Raw genomic sequence first — 25,939 nt, 5'->3', positions numbered from 1 at the left:
CAGAAGCGGGGAATAAGAGGCCGGGAATCAGAGGTGGGGAATCAGAGTCCGGGAATCAGAGATGGGGAATCAGAGGCGGGGAATGTGATATTGGGAATCAGAGGCGGGGAATCAGAGGCAGGGAAACAGAGGCGGGGAATCAGATATGGGGAATCAGAGGTTGGGAATCAGAGGCAGGGAATCAGAAGTGGGGAATCAGAGGCTGGGAATCAGATGCGGGGAATCAGAGGCGGGGAATCAGAGCTGGGGAATCAGAGGCGGGGAATCAGATTTGGGGAATCAGAGGCAGGGAATTAGATATGAGGAAACAGAGGAGGGGAATCTGAGGCGGGGAAACAGAGGCGTGGAATCAGATATGGGGAATCAGAGGTGGTGAATAAGTGGCAGGGAAGCAGAGGCGGGGTATCAGAGCTGGGGAATCAGAGGCGGGGAATCTGAGTTTGGTTATCAGAGGAGGGGAATCAGATATGGGGAAACATGCGGGGCATCAGAGGCGGGTAAACAGAGGCGGGGAATCAGATATGGGGAATCAGAGGTGGGGAATCAGAGGCAGGGATTCAGATGTGCGGAATCAGAGATGGGGTATCAGAGGCATGGAATCAGAATCAGAAGCGGAGAATCAGAGGCCGGGAATCAGAGGCCGGGAATCAGATGCCGGGAATAAGAGGCCGGGAATCAGAGGTGGGGAATCTGAGTCCGGGAATCACAAATGGGGAATCAGAGGCGGGGAATGAGATATGGGGAATCAGAGGCGGGGAATCAAAGGTTGTGAATCAGAGATGGGGAATCAGAGGCGGGGAATCAGAGGCAGGGAAACAAACACGGGGAATCAGAGGCGGGGAATCAGAGCTGGGGAATCAGAGTCGGGGAATCAGAGTTGGGGAATCAGAGGCGTGGAATCAGATATGGGGAAACAGAGGCGGGGAATCAGAGGCGGGGAAACAGAGGCGGGGAATCAGATATGGGGAATCAGAGGTGGGGAATCAGAGGTTGGGAGTCAGAGGCAGGGAATCAGAGGCGGGGAATCAGAGGCGGGGAATCAGAGGCAGGGAATCAGATGTGCAGAATCAGAGAAGGGGAATCAGAGGCAGGGAATCAGAGGCGGGGAATCAGAGGCGGGGAATCAGAGGCCGGGAATCAGAGGCCGGGAATCAGAGGCCGGGAATGAGAGGCCGGGAATCAGAGGCTGGAAATCAGAGGCCGGGAATCAGAGGTGGGGAATAAGAGGCACGGAATCAGATGTGCGGTATCAGAGATGGGGAATCACAGGCAGGGAATCAGAGGCGGGGAATCAGAGGCGCGGAATCAGAGGCAGGGAATCGGATGTGCGGAATCAGAGATGGGGAATCAGAGGTGGGGAATCAGAGTCCGGGAATCAGAGATGGGGAATTAGAGGCGGGGAATCAGAGGCGGGGAAACATAGGTGGGGAATCAGATATGGGGAATCAGAGGTGGGGAATCAGAGGTGCTGAATCAGAGATGGTGAATCAGAGGCGGGGAATCAGAGGCAGGAAATCAGACATGGGGAATGAGAAGCTGGGAATCAGACACGGGGAATCAGAGGTGGAGAATCAGAGCTGGGGAATCAGAGGTGGGGAATCAGAGTTGGGGAATCAGAGGCGGGGAATCAGATATGGGGAAACAGAGGCGGGGAATCAGAGGCAGGGAAACAGAGGCGGGGAATTAGATATGGGGAATCAGAGGTGGCGAATCAAAGGCGGTGAATCAGAGATGGGGAATCAGAGGCGGGGAATCAGAGGCAGGGAATCAAACACGGGGAATGAGAGACGGGGAATCATAGCTGGGGAATCAGAGGCGGGGAATCAGAGTTGGGGAATCAGAGGCGGTGAATCAGATATGGGGAAACAGAGGCGGGAAATCAGAGGCGGGGAAACAGAGGCGGGGAATCAGATATGGGGAATCAGAGGTGGGGAATCAGATATGGGGAAACAGAGGCGGGGAATCAGAGGCGGGGAAACAGAGGCGGGGAATCAGATATGGGGAATCAGAGGAGGGGAATCAGTGGTTGGGAATCAGAGGCAGGGAATCAGATATGGGGAATCAGAGGTTGGGAATCAGATGTGCGGAATCAGATATGGGGAATCAGAGTCCGGGAATCAGAGATGGGGAATCAGAGGCGGGGAATGAGATATGGGGAATCAGAGGCGGGGAATCAGAGGCAGGGAATCAGATGTGCGGAATCAGAGATGGGGAATCAGAGTCCGGGAATCAGAGATGGGGAATCAGAGGCGGGGAATGAGATATGGGGAATCAGAGGTGGGGAATCAGAGGCGGGGAAACAGATGCTGGGAATCAGATATGGGGAATCAGAGGTGGCGAATCAAAGGCGCTGAATCAGAGATGGGGAATCAGAGGCGGGGAATCAGAGGCAGGGAATCAAACACGGGGAATCAGAGGCGGGGAATCAGAGTTGGGGAATCAGAGGCGGGGACTCAGATATTGGGGAAACAGAGGCGGGGAATCAGAGGCGGGGAAACAGAGGCGGGGAGTCAGATATGGGGAATCAGAGGTGGGGAATCAGAGGTTGCGAATCAGAGGCAGGGAATCAGAGGCGGGGAATCAGAGGCGGGGAATGAGTGGCAGGGAATCAGATATGCGGAATCAGAGATGGGGAATCAGAGGCAGGGAATCAGAGGCGGGGAATCAGAGGCAGGGAATCAGAGGCCGGGAATCAGAGGCGGGGAATCAGATATGGGGAATCAGAGGTGGGGAATCAGAGGCAGGGAATCAGATGTGCGGAATCAGAGATGGGGAATCAGAGGCAGAGAATCAGAATCAGAAGCGGGGAATAAGAGGCCGGGAATCAGAGGTGGGGAAACAGAGTCCGGGAATCAGAGATGGGGAATCAGAGGCGGGGAATGAGATATTGGGAATCAGAGGCGGGGAATCAGAGGCAGGGAAACAGAGGCGGAGAATCAGATATGGGGAATCAGAGATGGCGAATCAAAGGCGTTGAATCAGAGATGGGGAATCAGAGGCGGGGAATCAGAGGCGGGGAATCAGATATGGGGAAACAGAGGTGGGGAATCAGAGGCGGGGAAACAGAGGTGGGGAATCAGATATGGGGAATCAGAGGTGGCGAATCAAAGGTTGTGAATCAGAGATGGGGAATCAGAGGCGGGGAATCAGAGGCAGGGAAACAAACACGGGGAATCAGAGGCGGGGAATCAGAGCTGGGGAATCAGAGGCGGGGAATCAGAGTTGGGGAATCAGAGGCGTGGAATCAGATATGGGGAAACAGAGGCGGGGAATCAGAGGCGGGGAATCAGAGGCAGGGAATCAGAGGTCGGGAATCAGAGGCGGGGAATCAGATATGGGGAATCAGAGGTGGGGAATCAGAGGCAGGGAATCAGATGTGCGGAATCAGAGGTGGGGAATCAGAGTCCGGGAATCAGAGATGGGGAATCAGAGGCGGGGAATGAGATATTGGGAATCAGAGGCGGGGAATCAGAGGCAGGGAAACAGAGGCGGAGAATCAGATATGGGGAATCAGAGATGGCGAATCAAAGGCGTTGAATCAGAGATGGGGAATCAGAGGCGGGGAATCAGAGGCGGGGAATCAGAGTTGGGGAATCAGAGGCGGGGAATCAGATATGGGGAAACAGAGGTGGGAAATCAGAGGCGGGGAAACAGAGGTGGGGAATCAGATATGGGGAATCAGAGGTGGGGAATCAGAGGTTGGGAATCAAACACGGGGAATGAGAGACGGGGAATCATAGCTGGGGAATCAGACGCGGGGAATCAGAGTTGGGGAATCAGAGGCGGGGAATCAGATATGGGGAAACAGAGGCGGGGAACAGAGGCGGGGAATCAGATATGGGGAAACAGAGGCGGGGAATCAGAGGCGGGGAAATAGAGGCGGGGAATCAGATATGGGGAATCAGATGTGGGGAATCAGATATGGGGAAACAGAGGAGGGGAATACGAGGCGGGAAACACAGGCGGGGAATCAGATATGGGGAATCAGAGGTGGGGAATCAGTGGTTGGGAATCAGAGGCAGGGAATCGGATATGGGGAATCAGAGGTGGGGAATCAGTGGTTGGGTATCAGAGGCAGGTAATCAGAGGCGGGGAATCAGAGGCGGGGAATCAGAGGCAGGGAATCAGAGGTGCGGAATCAGAGATGGGGAATCAGAGTCCGGGAATCAGAGATGGGGAATCAGAGGCGGGGAATGAGATATGGGGAATCAGAGGCGGAGAATCAGAGGCGGGGAAGCAGTTGCGGGGAATCAGATATGGGGAATCAGAGGTGGCGAATCAAAGGCGCTGAATCAGAGATGGGGAATCAGAGGCGGGGAATCAGAGGCAGGGAATCAAACACGGGGAATCAGAGGCGGGGAATCAGAGTTGGGGAATGAGAGGCGGGGAATCAGATATGGGGAAACAGAGGCGGGGAATCAGAGGCGGGGAAAGAGAGGCGGGGAATCAGATATGGGGAATCAGAGGTGGGGAATCAGAGGTTGCGAATCAGAGGAAGGGAATCAGAGGTGGGGAATCAGAGGCGGGTAATCAGAGGCAGGGAATCAGATGTGCGGAATCAGAAATGGTGAATCAGAGGCGGGGAATCAGAGGCGGGGAATCAGAGGCAGGGAATCAGAGGCCGGGAATCAGAGGCGGGGAATCAGATATGGGGAATCAGAGGTGGGGAATCAGAGGCAGGGAATCAGATGTACGGAATCAGAGATGGGGAATCAGAGGCAGAGAATCAGAATCAGAAGCGGGCAATAAGAGGCCGGGAATCAGAGGTGGGGAATCAGATTCCGGGAATCAGAGATGGGGAATCAGAGGTAGGGAATGAGATATTGGGAATCAGAGGCGGGGAATCAGAAGCAGGGAAACAGAGGCGGGGAATCAGATATGGGGAATCAGAGGTTGGGAATCAGAGGCAGGGAATCAGAGGTGGGGAATCAGAGTCCGGGAATCAGAGATGGGGAATCAGAGGCGGGGAATGAGATATGGGGAATCAGAGGTGGGGAATCAGAGGCGGGGAAACAGAGGCGGGGAATCAGATATGGGGAATCAGAGGTGGCGAATCAAAGGTTGTGAATCAGAGATGGTGAATTAGATGCGGGGAATCAGAGGCAGGGAATCAAACACGGGGAATCAGAGGCGGGGAATCAGAGCTGGGGAACCAGAGGTGGGGAATCAGAGTTGGGGAATCAGAGGCGTGGAATCAGATATGGGGAAACAGAGGCGGGGAATCAGAGGCGGGGAAACAGAGGCGGGGAATCAGATATGGGGAATCAGAGGTGGGGAATCAGATATGGGGAAACAGAGGCGGGGAATCAGAGGCGGAAAACAGAGGCGGGGAATCAGTGGTTGGGAATCAGAGGCAGGGAATCAGATATGGGGAATCAGAGGTGGGGAATCAGTGGTTGGGAATCAGAGGCAGGTAATCAGAGATGGGGAGTCAGAGGCAGAGAATCAGAATCAGAAGCGGGGAATAAGAGGCCGGGAATCAGAGGTGGGGAATCAGAGTCCGGGAATCAGAGATGGGGAATCAGAGGCGGGGAATGAGATATTGGGAATCAGAGGCGGGGAATCAGAGGCAGGGAAACAGAGGCGGGGAATCAGATATGGGGAATCAGAGGTTGGGAATCAGAGGCAGGGAATCAGAAGTGGGGAATCAGAGGCTGGGAATCAGATGCGGGGAATCAGAGGCGGGGAATCAGAGCTGGGGAATCAGAGGCGGGGAATCAGATTTGGGGAATCAGAGGCAGGGAATTAGATATGAGGAAACAGAGGAGGGGAATCAGAGGCGGGGAAACAGAGGCGTGGAATCAGATATGGGGAATCAGAGGTGGTGAATAAGTGGCAGGGAAGCAGAGGCGGGGTATCAGAGCTGGGGAATCAGAGGCGGGGAATCTGAGTTGGGTTATCAGAGGAGGGGAATCAGATATGGGGAAACATGCGGGGCATCAGAGGCGGGTAAACAGAGGCGGGGAATCAGATATGTGGAATCAGAGGTGGGGAATCAGAGGCAGGGATTCAGATGTGCGGAATCAGAGATGGGGTATCAGAGGCATGGAATCAGAATCAGAAGCGGAGAATCAGAGGCCGGGAATCAGAGGCCGGGAATCAGATGCCGGGAATAAGAGGCCGGGAATCAGAGGTGGGGAATCTGAGTCCGGGAATCACAAATGGGGAATCAGAGGCGGGGAATGAGATATGGGGAATCAGAGGCGGGGAATCAAAGGTTGTGAATCAGAGATGGGGAATCAGAGGCGGGGAATCAGAGGCAGGGAAACAAACACGGGGAATCAGAGGCGGGGAATCAGAGCTGGGGAATCAGAGTCGGGGAATCAGAGTTGGGGAATCAGAGGCGTGGAATCAGATATGGGGAAACAGAGGCGGGGAATCAGAGGCGGTGAAACAGAGGCGGGGAATCAGATATGGGGAATCAGAGGTGGGGAATCAGAGGTTGGGAGTCAGAGGCAGGGAATCAGAGGCGGGGAATCAGAGGCGGGGAATCAGAGGCAGGGAATCAGATGTGCAGAATCAGAGAAGGGGAATCAGAGGCAGGGAATCAGAGGCGGGGAATCAGAGGCGGGGAATCAGAGGCCGGGAATCAGAGGCCGGGAATCAGAGGCCGGGAATGAGAGGCCGGGAATCAGAGGCAGTGAATCAGAGGCCGGGAATCAGAGGTGGGGAATCAGAGGCAGGGAATCAGATGTGCGGAATCAGAGATGGGGAATCAGAGGCAGGGAATCAGAGGCGGGGAATCAGAGGCAGGGAATCAGAGGCCGGGAATCAGAGGCGGGGAATCAGATATGGGGAATCAGAGGTGGGGAATCAGAGGCAGGGTATCAGATGTGCGGAATCAGAGATGGGGAGTCAGAGGCAGAGAATCAGAATCAGAAGCGGGGAATAAGAGGCCGGGAATCAGAGGTGGGGAATCAGAGTCCGGGAATCAGAGATGGGGAATCAGAGGCGGGGAATGAGATATTGGGAATCAGAGGCGGGGAATCAGAGGCAGGGAAACAGAGGCGGGGAATCAGATATGGGGAATCAGAGGTTGGGAATCAGAGGCAGGGAATCAGAAGTGGGGAATCAGAGGCTGGGAATCAGATGCGGGGAATCAGAGGCGGGGAATCAGAGCTGGGGAATCAGAGGCGGGGAATCAGATTTGGGGAATCAGAGGCAGGGAATTAGATATGAGGAAACAGAGGAGGGGAATCTGAGGCGGGGAAACAGAGGCGTGGAATCAGATATGGGGAATCAGAGGTGGTGAATAAGTGGCAGGGAAGCAGAGGCGGGGTATCAGAGCTGGGGAATCAGAGGCGGGGATTCTGAGTTGGGTTATCAGAGGAGGGGAATCAGATATGGGGAAACATGCGGGGCATCAGAGGCGGGTAAACAGAGGCGGGGAATCAGATATGGGGAATCAGAGGTGGGGAATCAGAGGCAGGGATTCAGATGTGCGGAATCAGAGATGGGGTATCAGAGGCATGGAATCAGAATCAGAAGCGGAGAATCAGAGGCCGGGAATCAGAGGCCGGGAATCAGATGCCGGGAATAAGAGGCCGGGAATCAGAGGTGGGGAATCTGAGTCCGGGAATCACAAATGGGGAATCAGAGGCGGGGAATGAGATATGGGGAATCAGAGGCGGGGAATCAAAGGTTGTGAATCAGAGATGGGGAATCAGAGGCGGGGAATCAGAGGCAGGGAAACAAACACGGGGAATCAGAGGCGGGGAATCAGAGCTGGGGAATCAGAGTCGGGGAATCAGAGTTGGGGAATCAGAGGCGTGGAATCAGATATGGGGAAACAGAGGCGGGGAATCAGAGGCGGGGAAACAGAGGCGGGGAATCAGATATGGGGAATCAGAGGTGGGGAATCAGAGGTTGGGAGTCAGAGGCAGGGAATCAGAGGCGGGGAATCAGAGGCGGGGAATCAGAGGCAGGGAATCAGATGTGCCGAATCAGAGAAGGGGAATCAGAGGCAGGGAATCAGAGGCGGGGAATCAGAGGCGGGGAATCAGAGGCCGGGAATCAGAGGCCGGGAATCAGAGGCCGGGAATGAGAGGCCGGGAATCAGAGGCTGGAAATCAGAGGCCGGGAATCAGAGGTGGGGAATAAGAGGCACGGAATCAGATGTGCGGTATCAGAGATGGGGAATCACAGGCAGGGAATCAGAGGCGGGGAATCAGAGGCGCGGAATCAGAGGCAGGGAATCGGATGTGCGGAATCAGAGATGGGGAATCAGAGGTGGGGAATCAGAGTCCGGGAATCAGAGATGGGGAATTAGAGGCGGGGAATCAGAGGCGGGGAAACATAGGTGGGGAATCAGATATGGGGAATCAGAGGTGGGGAATCAGAGGTGCTGAATCAGAGATGGTGAATCAGAGGCGGGGAATCAGAGGCAGGAAATCAGACATGGGGAATGAGAAGCTGGGAATCAGACACGGGGAATCAGAGGTGGGGAATCAGAGCTGGGGAATCAGAGGTGGGGAATCAGAGTTGGGGAATCAGAGGCGGGGAATCAGATATGGGGAAACAGAGGCGGGGAATCAGAGGCAGGGAAACAGAGGCGGGGAATCAGATATGGGGAATCAGTGGAGGGGAATCAGAGGTTGGGAATCAGAGGCAGGGACTCAGAGGTTGGGATTCAGATGCAGGGAATCAGATGCGGGGAATAAGAGGTGGGGATTCAGAGGCGAGGAATCAGAGGCAGGGAATCAGAGTTGGGGAATCAGAGGCAGGGAATTAGATATGGGGAAACAGAGGCGGGGAATTAGAGGCGGGGAATCAGAGGCCGGGAATAAGAGGCCGGGAATCAGAGGTGGGTAATCAGAGTCCGGGAATCAGAGGCGGGGAATGAGATATGGGGAATTAGAGGCGGGGAATCAGAGGCGGGGAAACAGAGGCGGGGAATCAGATATGGGGAATCAGAGGTGGCGAATCAAAGGCGGTGAATCAGAGATGGGGAATCAGAGGCGGGGAATCAGAGGCAGGGAATCAAACACGGGGAATGAGAGACAGGGAATCATAGCTGGGGAATCAGAGGCGGGGAATCAGAGTTGGGGAATCAGAGGCGGTGAATCAGATATGGGGAAACAGAGGCGGGAAATCAGAGGCGGGGAAACAGAGGCGGGGAATCAGATATGGGGAATCAGAGGTGGGGAATCAGATATGGGGAAACAGAGGCGGGGAATCAGAGGCGGGGAAACAGAGGCGGGGAATCAGATATGGGGAATCAGAGGAGGGGAATCAGTGGTTGGGAATCAGAGGCAGGGAATCAGATATGGGGAATCAGAGGTTGGGAATCAGATGTGCGGAATCAGATATGGGGAATCAGAGTCCGGGAATCAGAGATGGGGAATCAGAGGCGGGGAATGAGATATGGGGAATCAGAGGCGGGGAATCAGAGGCAGGGAATCAGATGTGCGGAATCAGAGATGGGGAATCAGAGTCCGGGAATCAGAGATGGGGAATCAGAGGCGGGGAATGAGATATGGGGAATCAGAGGTGGGGAATCAGAGGCGGGGAAACAGATGCTGGGAATCAGATATGGGGAATCAGAGGTGGCGAATCAAAGGCGCTGAATCAGAGATGGGGAATCAGAGGCTGGGAATCAGAGGCAGGGAATCAAACACGGGGAATCAGAGGCGGGGAATCAGAGTTGGGGAATCAGAGGCGGGGACTCAGATATTGGGGAAACAGAGGCGGGGAATCAGAGGCGGGGAAACAGAGGCGGGGAATCAGATATGGGGAATCAGAGGTGGGGAATCAGAGGTTGCGAATCAGAGGCAGGGAATCAGAGGCGGGGAATCAGAGGCGGGGAATGAGTGGCAGGGAATCAGATATGCGGAATCAGAGATGGGGAATCAGAGGCAGGGAATCAGAGGCGGGGAATCAGAGGCAGGGAATCAGAGGCCGGGAATCAGAGGCGGGGAATCAGATATGGGGAATAAGAGGTGGGGAATCAGAGGCAGGGAATCAGATGTGCGGAATCAGAGATGGGGAATCAGAGGTGGCGAATCAAAGGCGGTGAATCAGAGATGGGGAATCAGAGGCGGGGAATCAGAGGCAGGGAATCAAACACGGGGAATGAGAGACAGGGAATCATAGCTGGGGAATCAGAGGCGGGGAATCAGAGTTGGGGAATCAGAGGCGGTGAATCAGATATGGGGAAACAGAGGCGGGAAATCAGAGGCAGGGAATTAGATATGGGGAAACAGAGGCGGGGAATTAGAGGCGGGGAATCAGAGGCCGGGAATAAGAGGCCGGGAATCAGAGGTGGGTAATCAGAGTCCGGGAATCAGAGGCGGGGAATGAGATATGGGGAATTAGAGGCGGGGAATGAGATATTGGGAATCAGAGGTGGGGAATAAGAGGCACGGAATCAGATGTGCGGTATCAGAGATGGGGAATCACAGGCAGGGAATCAGAGGCGGGGAATCAGAGGCGCGGAATCAGAGGCAGGGAATCGGATGTGCGGAATCAGAGATGGGGAATCAGAGGTGGGGAATCAGAGTCCGGGAATCAGAGATGGGGAATTAGAGGCGGGGAATCAGAGGCGGGGAAACATAGGTGGGGAATCAGATATGGGGAATCAGAGGTGGGGAATCAGAGGTGCTGAATCAGAGATGGTGAATCAGAGGCGGGGAATCAGAGGCAGGAAATCAGACATGGGGAATGAGAAGCTGGGAATCAGACACGGGGAATCAGAGGTGGGGAATCAGAGCTGGGGAATCAGAGGTGGGGAATCAGAGTTGGGGAATCAGAGGCGGGGAATCAGATATGGGGAAACAGAGGCGGGGAATCAGAGGCAGGGAAACAGAGGCGGGGAATCAGATATGGGGAATCAGTGGAGGGGAATCAGAGGTTGGGAATCAGAGGCAGGGACTCAGAGGTTGGGATTCAGATGCAGGGAATCAGATGCGGGGAATAAGAGGTGGGGATTCAGAGGCGAGGAATCAGAGGCAGGGAATCAGAGTTGGGGAATCAGAGGCAGGGAATTAGATATGGGGAAACAGAGGCGGGGAATTAGAGGCGGGGAATCAGAGGCCGGGAATAAGAGGCCGGGAATCAGAGGTGGGTAATCAGAGTCCGGGAATCAGAGGCGGGGAATGAGATATGGGGAATTAGAGGCGGGGAATCAGAGGCGGGGAAACAGAGGCGGGGAATCAGATATGGGGAATCAGAGGTGGCGAATCAAAGGCGGTGAATCAGAGATGGGGAATCAGAGGCGGGGAATCAGAGGCAGGGAATCAAACACGGGGAATGAGAGACAGGGAATCATAGCTGGGGAATCAGAGGCGGGGAATCAGAGTTGGGGAATCAGAGGCGGTGAATCAGATATGGGGAAACAGAGGCGGGAAATCAGAGGCGGGGAAACAGAGGCGGGGAATCAGATATGGGGAATCAGAGGTGGGGAATCAGATATGGGGAAACAGAGGCGGGGAATCAGAGGCGGGGAAACAGAGGCGGGGAATCAGATATGGGGAATCAGAGGAGGGGAATCAGTGGTTGGGAATCAGAGGCAGGGAATCAGATATGGGGAATCAGAGGTTGGGAATCAGATGTGCGGAATCAGATATGGGGAATCAGAGTCCGGGAATCAGAGATGGGGAATCAGAGGCGGGGAATGAGATATGGGGAATCAGAGGCGGGGAATCAGAGGCAGGGAATCAGATGTGCGGAATCAGAGATGGGGAATCAGAGTCCGGGAATCAGAGATGGGGAATCAGAGGCGGGGAATGAGATATGGGGAATCAGAGGTGGGGAATCAGAGGCGGGGAAACAGATGCTGGGAATCAGATATGGGGAATCAGAGGTGGCGAATCAAAGGCGCTGAATCAGAGATGGGGAATCAGAGGCTGGGAATCAGAGGCAGGGAATCAAACACGGGGAATCAGAGGCGGGGAATCAGAGTTGGGGAATCAGAGGCGGGGACTCAGATATTGGGGAAACAGAGGCGGGGAATCAGAGGCGGGGAAACAGAGGCGGGGAATCAGATATGGGGAATCAGAGGTGGGGAATCAGAGGTTGCGAATCAGAGGCAGGGAATCAGAGGCGGGGAATCAGAGGCGGGGAATGAGTGGCAGGGAATCAGATATGCGGAATCAGAGATGGGGAATCAGAGGCAGGGAATCAGAGGCGGGGAATCAGAGGCAGGGAATCAGAGGCCGGGAATCAGAGGCGGGGAATCAGATATGGGGAATAAGAGGTGGGGAATCAGAGGCAGGGAATCAGATGTGCGGAATCAGAGATGGGGAATCAGAGGCAGAGAATCAGAATCAGAAGCGGGGAATAAGAGGCCGGGAATCAGAGGTGGGGAAACAGAGTCCGGGAATCAGAGATGGGGAATCAGAGGCGGGGAATGAGATATTGGGAATCAGAGGCGGGGAATCAGAGGCAGGGAAACAGAGGCGGCGAATCAGATATGGGGAATCAGAGATGGCGATTCAAAGGCGTTGAATCAGAGATGGGGAATCAGAGGCGGGGAATCAGAGGCGGGGAATCAGATATGGGGAAACAGAGGTGGGGAATCAGAGGCGGGGAAACAGAGGTAGGGAATCAGATATGGGGAATCAGAGGTGGCGAATCAAAGGTTGTGAATCAGAGATGGGGAATCAGAGGCGGGGAATCAGAGGCAGGGAAACAAACACGGGAAATCAGAGGCGGGGAATCGGAGCTGGGGAATCAGAGGCGGGGAATCAGAGTTGGGGAATCAGAGGCGTGGAATCAGATATGGGGAAACAGAGGCGGGGAATCAGAGGCGGGGAATCAGAGGCAGGGAATCAGAGGTCGGGAATCAGAGGCGGGGAATCAGATATGGGGAATCAGAGGTGGGGAATCAGAGGCAGGGAATCAGATGTGCGGAATCAGAGGTGGGGAATCAGAGTCCGGGAATCAGAGATGGGGAATCAGAGGCGGGGAATGAGATATTGGGAATCAGAGGCGGGGAATCAGAGGCAGGGAAACAGAGGCGGAGAATCAGATATGGGGAATCAGAGATGGCGAATCAAAGGCGTTGAATCAGAGATGGGGAATCAGAGGCGGGGAATCAGAGGCGGGGAATCAGAGTTGGGGAATCAGAGACGGGGAATCAGATATGGGGAAACAGAGGTGGGAAATCAGAGGCGGGGAAACAGAGGTGGGGAATCAGATATGGGGAATCAGAGGTGGGGAATCAGAGGTTGGGAATCAAACACGGGGAATGAGAGACGGGGAATCATAGCTGGGGAATCAGAGGCGGGGTATCAGAGTTGGGGAATCAGAGGCGGGGAATCAGATATGGGGAAACAGAGGCGGGGAACAGAGGCGGGGAATCAGATATGGGGAAACAGAGGCGGGAAATCAGAGGCGGGGAAATAGAGGCGGGGAATCAGATATGGGGAATCAGAGGTGGGGAATCAGATATGGGGAAACAGAGGCGGGGAATACGAGGCGGGAAACACAGGCGGGGAATCAGATATGGGGAATCAGAGGTGGGGAATCAGTGGTTGGGAATCAGAGGCAGGGAATCGGATATGGGGAATCAGAGGTGGGGAATCAGTGGTTGGGAATCAGAGGCAGGTAATCAAAGGCGGGGAATCAGAGGCGGGGAATCAGAGGCAGGGAATCAGATGTGCGGAATCAGAGATGGGGAATCAGAGTCCGGGAATCAGAGATGGGGAATCAGAGGCGGGGAATGAGATATGGGGAATCAGAGGCGGAGAATCAGAGGCGGGGAAGCAGTTGCGGGGAATCAGATATGGGGAATCAGAGGTGGCGAATCAAAGGCGCTGAATCAGAGATGGGGAATCAGAGGCGGGGAATCAGAGGCAGGGAATCAAACACGGGGAATCAGAGGCGGGGAATCAGAGTTGGGGAATGAGAGGCGGGGAATCAGATATGGGGAAACAGAGGCGGGGAATCAGAGGCGGGGAAAGAGAGGCGGGGAATCAGATATGGGGAATCAGAGGTGGGGAATCAGAGGTTGCGAATCAGAGGAAGGGAATCAGAGGTGGGGAATCAGAGGCGGGTAATCAGAGGCAGGGAATCAGATGTGCGGAATCAGAGATGGTGAATCAGAGGCGGGGAATCAGAGGCGGGGAATCAGAGGCAGGGAATCAGAGGCCGGGAATCAGAGGCGGGGAATCAGATATGGGGAATCAGAGGTGGGGAATCAGAGGCAGGGAATCAGATGTACGGAATCAGAGATGGGGAATCAGAGGCAGAGAATCAGAATCAGAAGCGGGGAATAAGAGGCCGGGAATCAGAGGTGGGGAATCAGATTCCGGGAATCAGAGATGGGGAATCAGAGGTAGGGAATGAGATATTGGGAATCAGAGGCGGGGAATCAGAAGCAGGGAAACAGAGGCGGGGAATCAGATATGGGGAATCAGAGGTTGGGAATCAGAGGCAGGGAATCAGAGGTGGGGAATCAGAGTCCGGGAATCAGAGATGGGGAATCAGAGGCGGGGAATGAGATATGGGGAATCAGAGGTGGGGAATCAGAGGCGGGGAAACAGAGGCGGGGAATCAGATATGGGGAATCAGAGGTGGCGAATCAAAGGTTGTGAATCAGAGATGGTGAATAAGAGGCGGGGAATCAGAGGCAGGGAATCAAACACGGGGAATCAGAGGCGGGGAATCAGAGCTGGGGAACCAGAGGCGGGGAATCAGAGTTGGGGAATCAGAGGCGTGGAATCAGATATGGGGAAACAGAGGCGGGGAATCAGAGGCGTGGAAACAGAGGCGGGGAATCAGATATGGGGAATCAGAGGTGGGGAATCAGATATGGGGAAACAGAGGCGGGGAATCAGAGGCGGAAAACAGAGGCGGGGAATCAGTGGTTGGGAATCAGAGGCAGGGAATCAGATATGGGGAATCAGAGGTGGGGAATCAGTGGTTGGGAATCAGAGACAGGTAATCAGAGGCGGGGAATTAGAGGCGGGGAATCAGAGGCAGGGAATCAGATGTGCGGAATCAGAGATGGGGAATCAGAGTCCGGGAATCAGAGATGGGGAATCAGAGGCGGGGAATGAGATATGGGGAATCAGAGGCGGGGAATCAGAGGCGGGGAAACAGATGCGGTGAATCAGATATGGGGAATCAGAGGTGGCGAATCAAAGGCGCTGAATCAGAGATGGGGAATCAGAGGCGGGGAATCAGAGGCAGGGAATCAAACACGGGGAATCAGAGGCGGTGAATCAGAGTTGGGGAATCAGAGGCGGGGAATCAGAGGCGGGGAAACAGAGGCGGGGAATCAGATATGGGGAATCAGAGGTGGGGAATCAGATGTTACGAATCAGAGGCAGTGAATCAGAGGCGGGGAATCAGAGGCGGGGAATCAGATATGGGGAATCAGAGGTGGGGAATCAGAGGTTGCGAATCAGAGGAAGGGAATCAGAGGTGGGGAATCAGAGGCGGGTAATCAGAGGCAGGGAATCAGATGTGCGGAATCAGAGATGGTGAATCAGAGGCGGGGAATCAGAGGCGGGGAATCAGAGGCAGGGAATCAGAGGCCGGGAATCAGAGGCGGGGAATCAGATATGGGGAATCAGAGGTGGGGAATCAGAGGCAGGGAATCAGATGTACGGAATCAGAGATGGGGAATCAGAGGCAGAGAATCAGAATCAGAAGCGGGGAATAAGAGGCCGGGAATCAGAGGTGGGGAATCAGATTCCGGGAATCAGAGATGGGGAATCAGAGGTAGGGAATGAGATATTGGGAATCAGAGGCGGGGAATCAGAAGCAGGGAAACAGAGGCGGGGAATCAGATATGGGGAATCAGAGGTTGGGAATCAGAGGCAGGGAATCAGAGGTGGGGAATCAGAGTCCGGGAATCAGAGATGGGGAATCAGAGGCGGGGAATGAGATATGGGGAATCAGAGGTGGGGAATCAGAGGCGGGGAAACAGAGGCGGGGAATCAGATATGGGGAATCAGAGGTGGCGAATCAAAGGTTGTGAATCAGAGATGGTGAATAAGAGGCGGGGAATCAGAGGCAGGGAATCAAACACGGGGAATCAGAGGCGGGGAATCAGAGCTGGGGAACCAGAGGCGGGGAATCAGAGTTGGGGAATCAGAGGCGTGGAATCAGATATGGGGAAACAGAGGCGGGGAATCAGAGGCGGGGAAACAGAGGCGGGGAATCAGATATGGGGAATCAGAGGTGGGGAATCAGATATGGGGAAACAGAGGCGGGGAATCAGAGGCGGAAAACAGAGGCGGGGAATCAGTGGTTGGGAATCAGAGGCAGGGAATCAGATATGGGGAATCAGAGGTGGGGAATCAGTGGTTGGGAATCAGAGACAGGTAATCAGAGGCGGGGAATTAGAGGCGGGGAATCAGAGGCAGGGAATCAGATGTGCGGAATCAGAGATGGGGAATCAGAGTCCGGGAATCAGAGATGGGGAATCAGAGGCGGGGAATGAGATATGGGGAATCAGAGGCGGGGAATCAGAGGCGGGGAAACAGATGCGGTGAATCAGATATGGGGAATCAGAGGTGGCGAATCAAAGGCGCTGAATCAGAGATGGGGAATCAGAGGCGGGGAATCAGAGGCAGGGAATCAAACACGGGGAATCAGAGGCGGGGAATCAGAGTTGGGGAATCAGAGGCGGGGAATCAGAGGCGGGGAAACAGAGGCGGGGAATCAGATATGGGGAATCAGAGGTGGGGAATCAGATGTTACGAATCAGAGGCAGTGAATCAGAGGCGGGGAATCAGAGGCGGGGAATCAGAGGCAGGGAATCAGATGTGCGGAATCAGAGATTGGGAATCAGAGTCCGGGAATCAGAGATGGGGAATCAGAGGCGGGGAATGAGATATTGGGAATCAGAGGCGGGGAATCAGAGGCAGGGAAACAGAGGCGGAGAATCAGATATGGGGAATCAGAGATGGCGAATCAAAGGCGTTGAATCAGAGATGGGGAATCAGAGGCGGGGAATCAGAGGCGGGGAATCAGAGTTGGGGAATCAGAGGCGGGGAATCAGATATGGGGAAACAGAGGTGGGGAATCAGAGGCGGGGAAACAGAGGTGGGGAATCAGATATGGGGAATCAGAGGTGGCGAATCAAAGGTTGTGAATCAGAGATGGGGAATCAGAGGCGGGCAATCAGAGGCAGGGAAACAAACACGGGGAATCAGAGGCGGGGAATCAGAGCTGGGGAATCAGAGGCGGGGAATCAGAGTTGGGGAATCAGAGGCGTGGAATCAGATATGGGGAAACAGAGGCGGGGAATCAGAGGCGGGGAATCAGAGGCAGGGAATCAGAGGTCGGGAATCAGAGGCGGGGAATCAGATATGGGAAATCAGAGGTGGGGAATCAGAGGCAGGGAATCAGATGTGCGGAATCAGAGGTGGGGAATCAGAGTCCGGGAATCAGAGATGGGGAATCAGAGGCGGGGAATGAGATATTGGGAATCAGAGGCGGGGAATCAGAGGCAGGGAAACAGAGGCGGAGAATCAGATATGGGGAATCAGAGATGGCGAATCAAAGGCGTTGAATCAGAGATGGGGAATCAGAGGCGAGGAATCAGAGGCGGGGAATCAGAGTTGGGGAATCAGAGGCGGGGAATCAGATATGGTGAAACAGAGGTGGGAAATCAGAGGCGGGGAAACAGAGGTGGGGAATCAGATATGGGGAATCAGAGGTGGGGAATCAGAGGTTGGGAATCAAACACGGGGAATGAGAAACGGGGAATCATAGCTGGGGAATCAGAGGCGGGGAATCAGAGTTGGGGAATCAGAGGCGGGGAATCAGATATGGGGAAACAGAGGCGGGGAACAGAGGCGGGGAATCAGATATGGGGAAACAGAGGCGGGGAATCAGAGGCGGGGAAACAGAGGCGGGGAATCAGATATGGGGAATCAGAGGTGGGGAATCAGATATGGGGAAACAGAGGCGGGGAATACGAGGCGGGAAACACAGGCGGGGAATCAGATATGGGGAATCAGAGGTGGGGAATCAGTGGTTGGGAATCAGAGGCAGGGAATCGGATATGGGGAATCAGAGGTGGGGAATCAGTGGTTGGGAATCAGAGGCAGGTAATCAGAGGCGGGGAATCAGAGGCGGGGAATCAGAGGCAGGGAATCAGATGTGCGGAATCAGAGATGGGGAATCAGAGTCCGGGAATCAGAGATGGGGAATCAGAGGCGGGGAATGAGATATGGGGAATCAGAGGCGGGGAATCAGAGGCGGGGAAGCAGTTGCGGGGAATCAGATATGGGGAATCAGAGGTGGCGAATCAAAGGCGCTGAATCAGAGATGGGGAATCAGAGGCGGGGAATCAGAGGCAGGGAATCAAACACGGGGAATCAGAGGCGGGGAATCAGAGTTGGGGAATGAGAGGCGGGGAATCAGATATGGGGAAACAGAGGCGGGGAATCAGAGGCGGGGAAACAGAGGCGGGGAATCAGTTATGGGGAATCAGAGGTGGGGAATCAGAGGTTGCGAATCAGAGGAAGGGAATCAGAGGTGGGGAATCTGAGGCGGGGAATCAGAGGCAGGGAATCAGATGTGCGGAATCAGAGATGGTGAATCAGAGGCGGGGAATCAGAGGCGGGGAATCAGAGGCAGGGAATCAGAGGCCGGGAATCAGAGGCGGGGAATCAGATATGGGGAATCAGAGGTTGGGAATCAGAGGCAGGGAATCAGATGTACGGAATCAGAGATGGGGAATCAGAGGCAGAGAATCAGAATCAGAAGCGGGGAATAAGAGGCCGGGAATCAGAGGTGGGGAATCAGATTCCGGGAATCAGAGATGGGGAATCAGAGGCAGGGAATGAGATATTGGGAATCAGAGGCGGGGAATCAGAAGCAGGGAAACAGAGGCGGGGAATCAGATATGGGGAATCATGGGTTGGGAATCAGAGGCAGGGAATCAGAGGTGGGGAATCAGAGGCAGGGAATCAGATGCGGGGAATCAGAGGCGGGGAATCAGAGCTGGGGAATCAGAGGCGGGGAATCAGAGTTGGGGAATCAGAGGCCGGGAATCAGATATGGGGAAACAGAGGCGGGGAATCAGAGGCGGGGAAATAGAGGCGGGGAATCAGATATGGGGAATCAGAGGTGGGGAATCAGATATGGGGAAACAGAGGCGGGGAATACGAGGCGGGAAACACAGGCGGGGAATCAGATATGGGGAATCAGAGGTGGGGAATCAGTGGTTGGGAATCAGAGGCAGGGAATCGGATATGGGGAATCAGAGGTGGGGAATCAGTGGTTGGGAATCAGAGGCAGGTAATCAGAGGCGGGGAATCAGAGGCGGGGAATCAGAGGCAGGGAATCAGATGTGCGGAATCAGAGATGGGGAATCAGAGTCCGGGAATCAGAGATGGGGAATCAGAGGCGGGGAATGAGATATGGGGAATCAGAGGCGGAGAATCAGAGGCGGGGAAGCAGTTGCGGGGAATCAGATATGGGGAATCAGAGGTGGCGAATCAAAGGCGCTGAATCAGAGATGGGGAATCAGAGGCGGGGAATCAGAGGCAGGGAATCAAACACGGGGAATCAGAGGCGGGGAATCAGAGTTGGGGAATGAGAGGCGGGGAATCAGATATGGGGAAACAGAGGCGGGGAATCAGAGGCGGGGAAAGAGAGGCGGGGAATCAGATATGGGGAATCAGAGGTGGGGAATCAGAGGTTGCGAATCAGAGGAAGGGAATCAGAGGTGGGGAATCAGAGGCGGGTAATCAGAGGCAGGGAATCAGATGTGCGGAATCAGAGATGGTGAATCAGAGGCGGGGAATCAGAGGCGGGGAATCAGAGGCAGGGAATCAGAGGCCGGGAATCAGAGGCGGGGAATCAGATATGGGGAATCAGAGGTGGGGAATCAGAGGCAGGGAATCAGATGTACGGAATCAGAGATGGGGAATCAGAGGCAGAGAATCAGAATCAGAAGCGGGGAATAAGAGGCCGGGAATCAGAGGTGGGGAATCAGATTCCGGGAATCAGAGATGGGGAATCAGAGGTAGGGAATGAGATATTGGGAATCAGAGGCGGGGAATCAGAAGCAGGGAAACAGAGGCGGGGAATCAGATATGGGGAATCAGAGGTTGGGAATCAGAGGCAGGGAATCAGAGGTGGGGAATCAGAGTCCGGGAATCAGAGATGGGGAATCAGAGGCGGGGAATGAGATATGGGGAATCAGAGGTGGGGAATCAGAGGCGGGGAAACAGAGGCGGGGAATCAGATATGGGGAATCAGAGGTGGCGAATCAAAGGTTGTGAATCAGAGATGGTGAATAAGAGGCGGGGAATCAGAGGCAGGGAATCAAACACGGGGAATCAGAGGCGGGGAATCAGAGCTGGGGAACCAGAGGCGGGGAATCAGAGTTGGGGAATCAGAGGCGTGGAATCAGATATGGGGAAACAGAGGCGGGGAATCAGAGGCGGGGAAACAGAGGCGGGGAATCAGATATGGGGAATCAGAGGTGGGGAATCAGATATGGGGAAACAGAGGCGGGGAATCAGAGGCGGAAAACAGAGGCGGGGAATCAGTGGTTGGGAATCAGAGGCAGGGAATCAGATATGGGGAATCAGAGGTGGGGAATCAGTGGTTGGGAATCAGAGGCAGGTAATCAGAGGCGGGGAATTAGAGGCGGGGAATCAGAGGCAGGGAATCAGATGTGCGGAATCAGAGATGGGGAATCAGAGTCCGGGAATCAGAGATGGGGAATCAGAGGCGGGGAATGAGATATGGGGAATCAGAGGCGGGGAATCAGAGGCGGGGAAACAGATGCGGTGAATCAGATATGGGGAATCAGAGGTGGCGAATCAAAGGCGCTGAATCAGAGATGGGGAATCAGAAGCGGGGAATCAGAGGCAGGGAATCAAACACGGGGAATCAGAGGCGGGGAATCAGAGTTGGGGAATCAGAGGCGGGGAATCAGAGGCGGGGAAACAGAGGCGGGGAATCAGATATGGGGAATCAGAGGTGGGGAATCAGATGTTACGAATCAGAGGCAGTGAATGAGAGGCGGGGAATCAGAGGCGGGGAATCAGAGGCAGGGAATCAGATGTGCGGAATCAGAGATTGGGAATCAGAGTCCGGGAATCAGAGATGTGGAATCAGAGGCGGGGAATGAGATATTGGGAATCAGAGGCGGGGAATCAGAGGCAGGGAAACAGAGGCGGAGAATCAGATATGGGGAATCAGAGATGGCGAATCAAAGGCGTTGAATCAGAGATGGGGAATCAGAGGCGGGGAATCAGAGGCGGGGAATCAGAGTTGGGGAATCAGAGGCGGGGAATCAGATATGGGGAAACAGAGGTGGGGAATCAGAGGCGGGGAAACAGAGGTGGGGAATCAGATATGGGGAATCAGAGGTGGCGAATCAAAGGTTGTGAATCAGAGATGGGGAATCAGAGGCGGGCAATCAGAGGCAGGGAAACAAACACGGGGAATCAGAGGCGGGGAATCAGAGCTGGGGAATCAGAGGCGGGGAATCAGAGTTGGGGAATCAGAGGCGTGGAATCAGATATGGGGAAACAGAGGCGGGGAATCAGAGGCGGGGAATCAGAGGCAGGGAATCAGAGGTCGGGAATCAGAGGCGGGGAATCAGATATGGGAAATCAGAGGTGGGGAATCAGAGGCAGGGAATCAGATGTGCGGAATCAGAGATGGTGAATCAGAGGCGGGGAATCAGAGGCGGGGAATCAGAGGCAGGGAATCAGAGGCCGGGAATCAGAGGCGGGGAATCAGATATGGGGAATCAGAGGTGGGGAATCAGAGGCAGGGAATCAGATGTACGGAATCAGAGATGGGGAATCAGAGGCAGAGAATCAGAATCAGAAGCGGGGAATAAGAGGCCGGGAATCAGAGGTGGGGAATCAGATTCCGGGAATCAGAGATGGGGAATCAGAGGTAGGGAATGAGATATTGGGAATCAGAGGCGGGGAATCAGAAGCAGGGAAACAGAGGCGGGGAATCAGATATGGGGAATCAGAGGTTGGGAATCAGAGGCAGGGAATCAGAGGTGGGGAATCAGAGTCCGGGAATCAGAGATGGGGAATCAGAGGCGGGGAATGAGATATGGGGAATCAGAGGTGGGGAATCAGAGGCGGGGAAACAGAGGCGGGGAATCAGATATGGGGAATCAGAGGTGGCGAATCAAAGGTTGTGAATCAGAGATGGTGAATAAGAGGCGGGGAATCAGAGGCAGGGAATCAAACACGGGGAATCAGAGGCGGGGAATCAGAGCTGGGGAACCAGAGGCGGGGAATCAGAGTTGGGGAATCAGAGGCGTGGAATCAGATATGGGGAAACAGAGGCGGGGAATCAGAGGCGGGGAAACAGAGGCGGGGAATCAGATATGGGGAATCAGAGGTGGGGAATCAGATATGGGGAAACAGAGGCGGGGAATCAGAGGCGGAAAACAGAGGCGGGGAATCAGTGGTTGGGAATCAGAGGCAGGGAATCAGATATGGGGAATCAGAGGTGGGGAATCAGTGGTTAGGAATCAGAGGCAGGTAATCAGAGGCGGGGAATTAGAGGCGGGGAATCAGAGGCAGGGAATCAGATGTGCGGAATCAGAGATGGGGAATCAGAGTCCGGGAATCAGAGATGGGGAATCAGAGGTGGGGAATGAGATATGGGGAATCAGAGGCGGGGAATCAGAGGCGGGGAAACAGATGCGGTGAATCAGATATGGGGAATCAGAGGTGGCGAATCAAAGGCGCTGAATCAGAGATGGGGAATCAGAGGCGGGGAATCAGAGGCAGGGAATCAAACACGGGGAATCAGAGGCGGGGAATCAGAGTTGGGGAATCAGAGGCGGGGAATCAGAGGCGGGGAAACAGAGGCGGGGAATCAGATATGGGGAATCAGAGGTGGGGAATCAGATGTTACGAATCAGAGGCAGTGAATCAGAGGCGGGGAATCAGAGGCGGGGAATCAGAGGCAGGGAATCAGATGTGCGGAATCAGAGATTGGGAATCAGAGTCCGGGAATCAGAGATGTGGAATCAGAGGCGGGGAATGAGATATTGGGAATCAGAGGCGGGGAATCAGAGGCAGGGAAACAGAGGCGGAGAATCAGATATGGGGAATCAGAGATGGCGAATCAAAGGCGTTGAATCAGAGATGGGGAATCAGAGGCGGGGAATCAGAGGCGGGGAATCAGAGTTGGGGAATCAGAGGCGGGGAATCAGATATGGGGAAACAGAGGTGGGGAATCAGAGGCGGGGAAACAGAGGTGGGGAATCAGATATGGGGAATCAGAGGTGGCGAATCAAAGGTTGTGAATCAGAGATGGGGAATCAGAGGCGGGCAATCAGAGGCAGGGAAACAAACACGGGGAATCAGAGGCGGGGAATCAGAGCTGGGGAATCAGAGGCGGGGAATCAGAGTTGGGGAATCAGAGGCGTGGAATCAGATATGGGGAAACAGAGGCGGGGAATCAGAGGCGGGGAATCAGAGGCAGGGAATCAGAGGTCGGGAATCAGAGGCGGGGAATCAGATATGGGAAATCAGAGGTGGGGAATCAGAGGCAGGGAATCAGATGTGCGGAATCAGAGGTGGGGAATCAGAGTCCGGGAATCAGAGATGGGGAATCAGAGGCGGGGAATGAGATATTGGGAATCAGAGGCGGGGAATCAGAGGCAGGGAAACAGAGGCGGAGAATCAGATATGGGGAATCAGAGATGGCGAATCAAAGGCGTTGAATCAGAGATGGGGAATCAGAGGCGAGGAATCAGAGGCGGGGAATCAGAGTTGGGGAATCAGAGGCGGGGAATCAGATATGGTGAAACAGAGGTGGGAAATCAGAGGCGGGGAAACAGAGGTGGGGAATCAGATATGGGGAATCAGAGGTGGGGAATCAGATATGGGGAAACAGAGGCGGGGAACAGAGGCGGGGAATCAGATATGGGGAAACAGAGGCGGGGAATCAGAGGCGGGGAAACAGAGGCGGGGAATCAGATATGGGGAATCAGAGGTGGGGAATCAGATATGGGGAAACAGAGGCGGGGAATACGAGGCGGGAAACACAGGCGGGGAATCAGATATGGGGAATCAGAGGTGGGGAATCAGTGGTTGGGAATCAGAGGCAGGGAATCGGATATGGGGAATCAGAGGTGGGGAATCAGTGGTTGGGAATCAGAGGCAGGTAATCAGAGGCGGGGAATCAGAGGCGGGGAATCAGAGGCAGGGAATCAGATGTGCGGAATCAGAGATGGGGAATCAGAGTCCGGGAATCAGAGATGGGGAATCAGAGGCGGGGAATGAGATATGGGGAATCAGAGGCGGGGAATCAGAGGCGGGGAAGCAGTTGCGGGGAATCAGATATGGGGAATCAGAGGTGGCGAATCAAAGGCGCTGAATCAGAGATGGGGAATCAGAGGCGGGGAATCAGAGGCAGGGAATCAAACACGGGGAATCAGAGGCGGGGAATCAGAGTTGGGGAATGAGAGGCGGGGAATCAGATATGGGGAAACAGAGGCGGGGAATCAGAGGCGGGGAAACAGAGGCGGGGAATCAGATATGGGGAATCAGAGGTGGGGAATCAGAGGTTGCGAATCAGAGGAAGGGAATCAGAGGTGGGGAATCAGAGGCGGGGAATCAGAGGCAGGGAATCAGATGTGCGGAATCAGAGATGGTGAATCAGAGGCGGGGAATCAGAGGCGGGGAATCAGAGGCAGGGAATCAGAGGCCGGGAATCAGAGGCGGGGAATCAGATATGGGGAATCAGAGGTTGGGAATCAGAGGCAGGGAATCAGATGTACGGAATCAGAGATGGGGAATCAGAGGCAGAGAATCAGAATCAGAAGCGGGGAATAAGAGGCCGGGAATCAGAGGTGGGGAATCAGATTCCGGGAATCAGAGATGGGGAATCAGAGGCAGGGAATGAGATATTGGGAATCAGAGGCGGGGAATCAGAAGCAGGGAAACAGAGGCGGGGAATCAGATATGGGGAATCATGGGTTGGGAATCAGAGGCAGGGAATCAGAGGTGGGGAATCAGAGGCAGGGAATCAGATGCGGGGAATCAGAGGCGGGGAATCAGAGCTGGGGAATCAGAGGCGGGGAATCAGAGTTGGGGAATCAGAGGCCGGGAATTAGATATGGGGAAACAGAGGCAGGGAATCAGATGTGCGGAATCAGAGATGGGGTATCAGAGGCATGGAATCAGAATCAGAAGCGGAGAATCAGAGGCCGGGAATCAGAGGCCGGGAATCAGATGCCGGGAATAAGAGGCCGGGAATCAGAGGTGGGGAATCTGAGTCCGGGAATCACAAATGGGGAATCAGAGGCGGGGAATGAGATATGGGGAATCAGAGGCGGGGAATCAAAGGTTGTGAATCAGAGATGGGGAATCAGAGGCGGGGAATCAGAGGCAGGGAAACAAACACGGGGAATCAGAGGCGGGGAATCAGAGCTGGGGAATCAGAGGCGGGGAATCAGAGTTGGGGAATCAGAGGCGTGGAATCAGATATGGGGAAACAGAGGCGGGGAATCAGAGGCGGGGAAACAGAGGCAGGGAATCAGATATGGGGAATCAGAGGTGGGGAATCAGAGGTTGGGAGTCAGAGGCAGGGAATCAGAGGCGGGGAATCAGAGGCGGGGAATCAGAGGCAGGGAATCAGATGTGCAGAATCAGAGAAGGGGAATCAGAGGCAGGGAATCAGAGGCGGGGAATCAAAGGCGGGGAATCAGAGGCCGGGAATCAGAGGCCGGGAATCAGAGGCCGGGAATGAGAGGCCGGGAATCAGAGGCTGGAAATCAGAGGTCGGGAATCAGAGGTGGGGAATAAGAGGCACGGAATCAGATGTGCGGTATCAGAGATGGGGAATCACAGGCAGGGAATCAGAGGCGGGGAATCAGAGGCGCGGAATCAGAGGCAGGGAATCGGATGTGCGGAATCAGAGATGGGGAATCAGAGGTGGGGAATCAGAGTCCGGGAATCAGAGATGGGGAATTAGAGGCGGGGAATCAGAGGCGGGGAAACATAGGTGGGGAATCAGATATGGGGAATCAGAGGTG

Source organism: Narcine bancroftii, chromosome 1 (assembly GCF_036971445.1).
Source record: "Narcine bancroftii isolate sNarBan1 chromosome 1, sNarBan1.hap1, whole genome shotgun sequence".
In the NCBI taxonomy this organism is placed as follows: Eukaryota; Metazoa; Chordata; class Chondrichthyes; order Torpediniformes; family Narcinidae; genus Narcine; species Narcine bancroftii.
Note: the sequence above shows the minus strand (reverse complement) of the source record.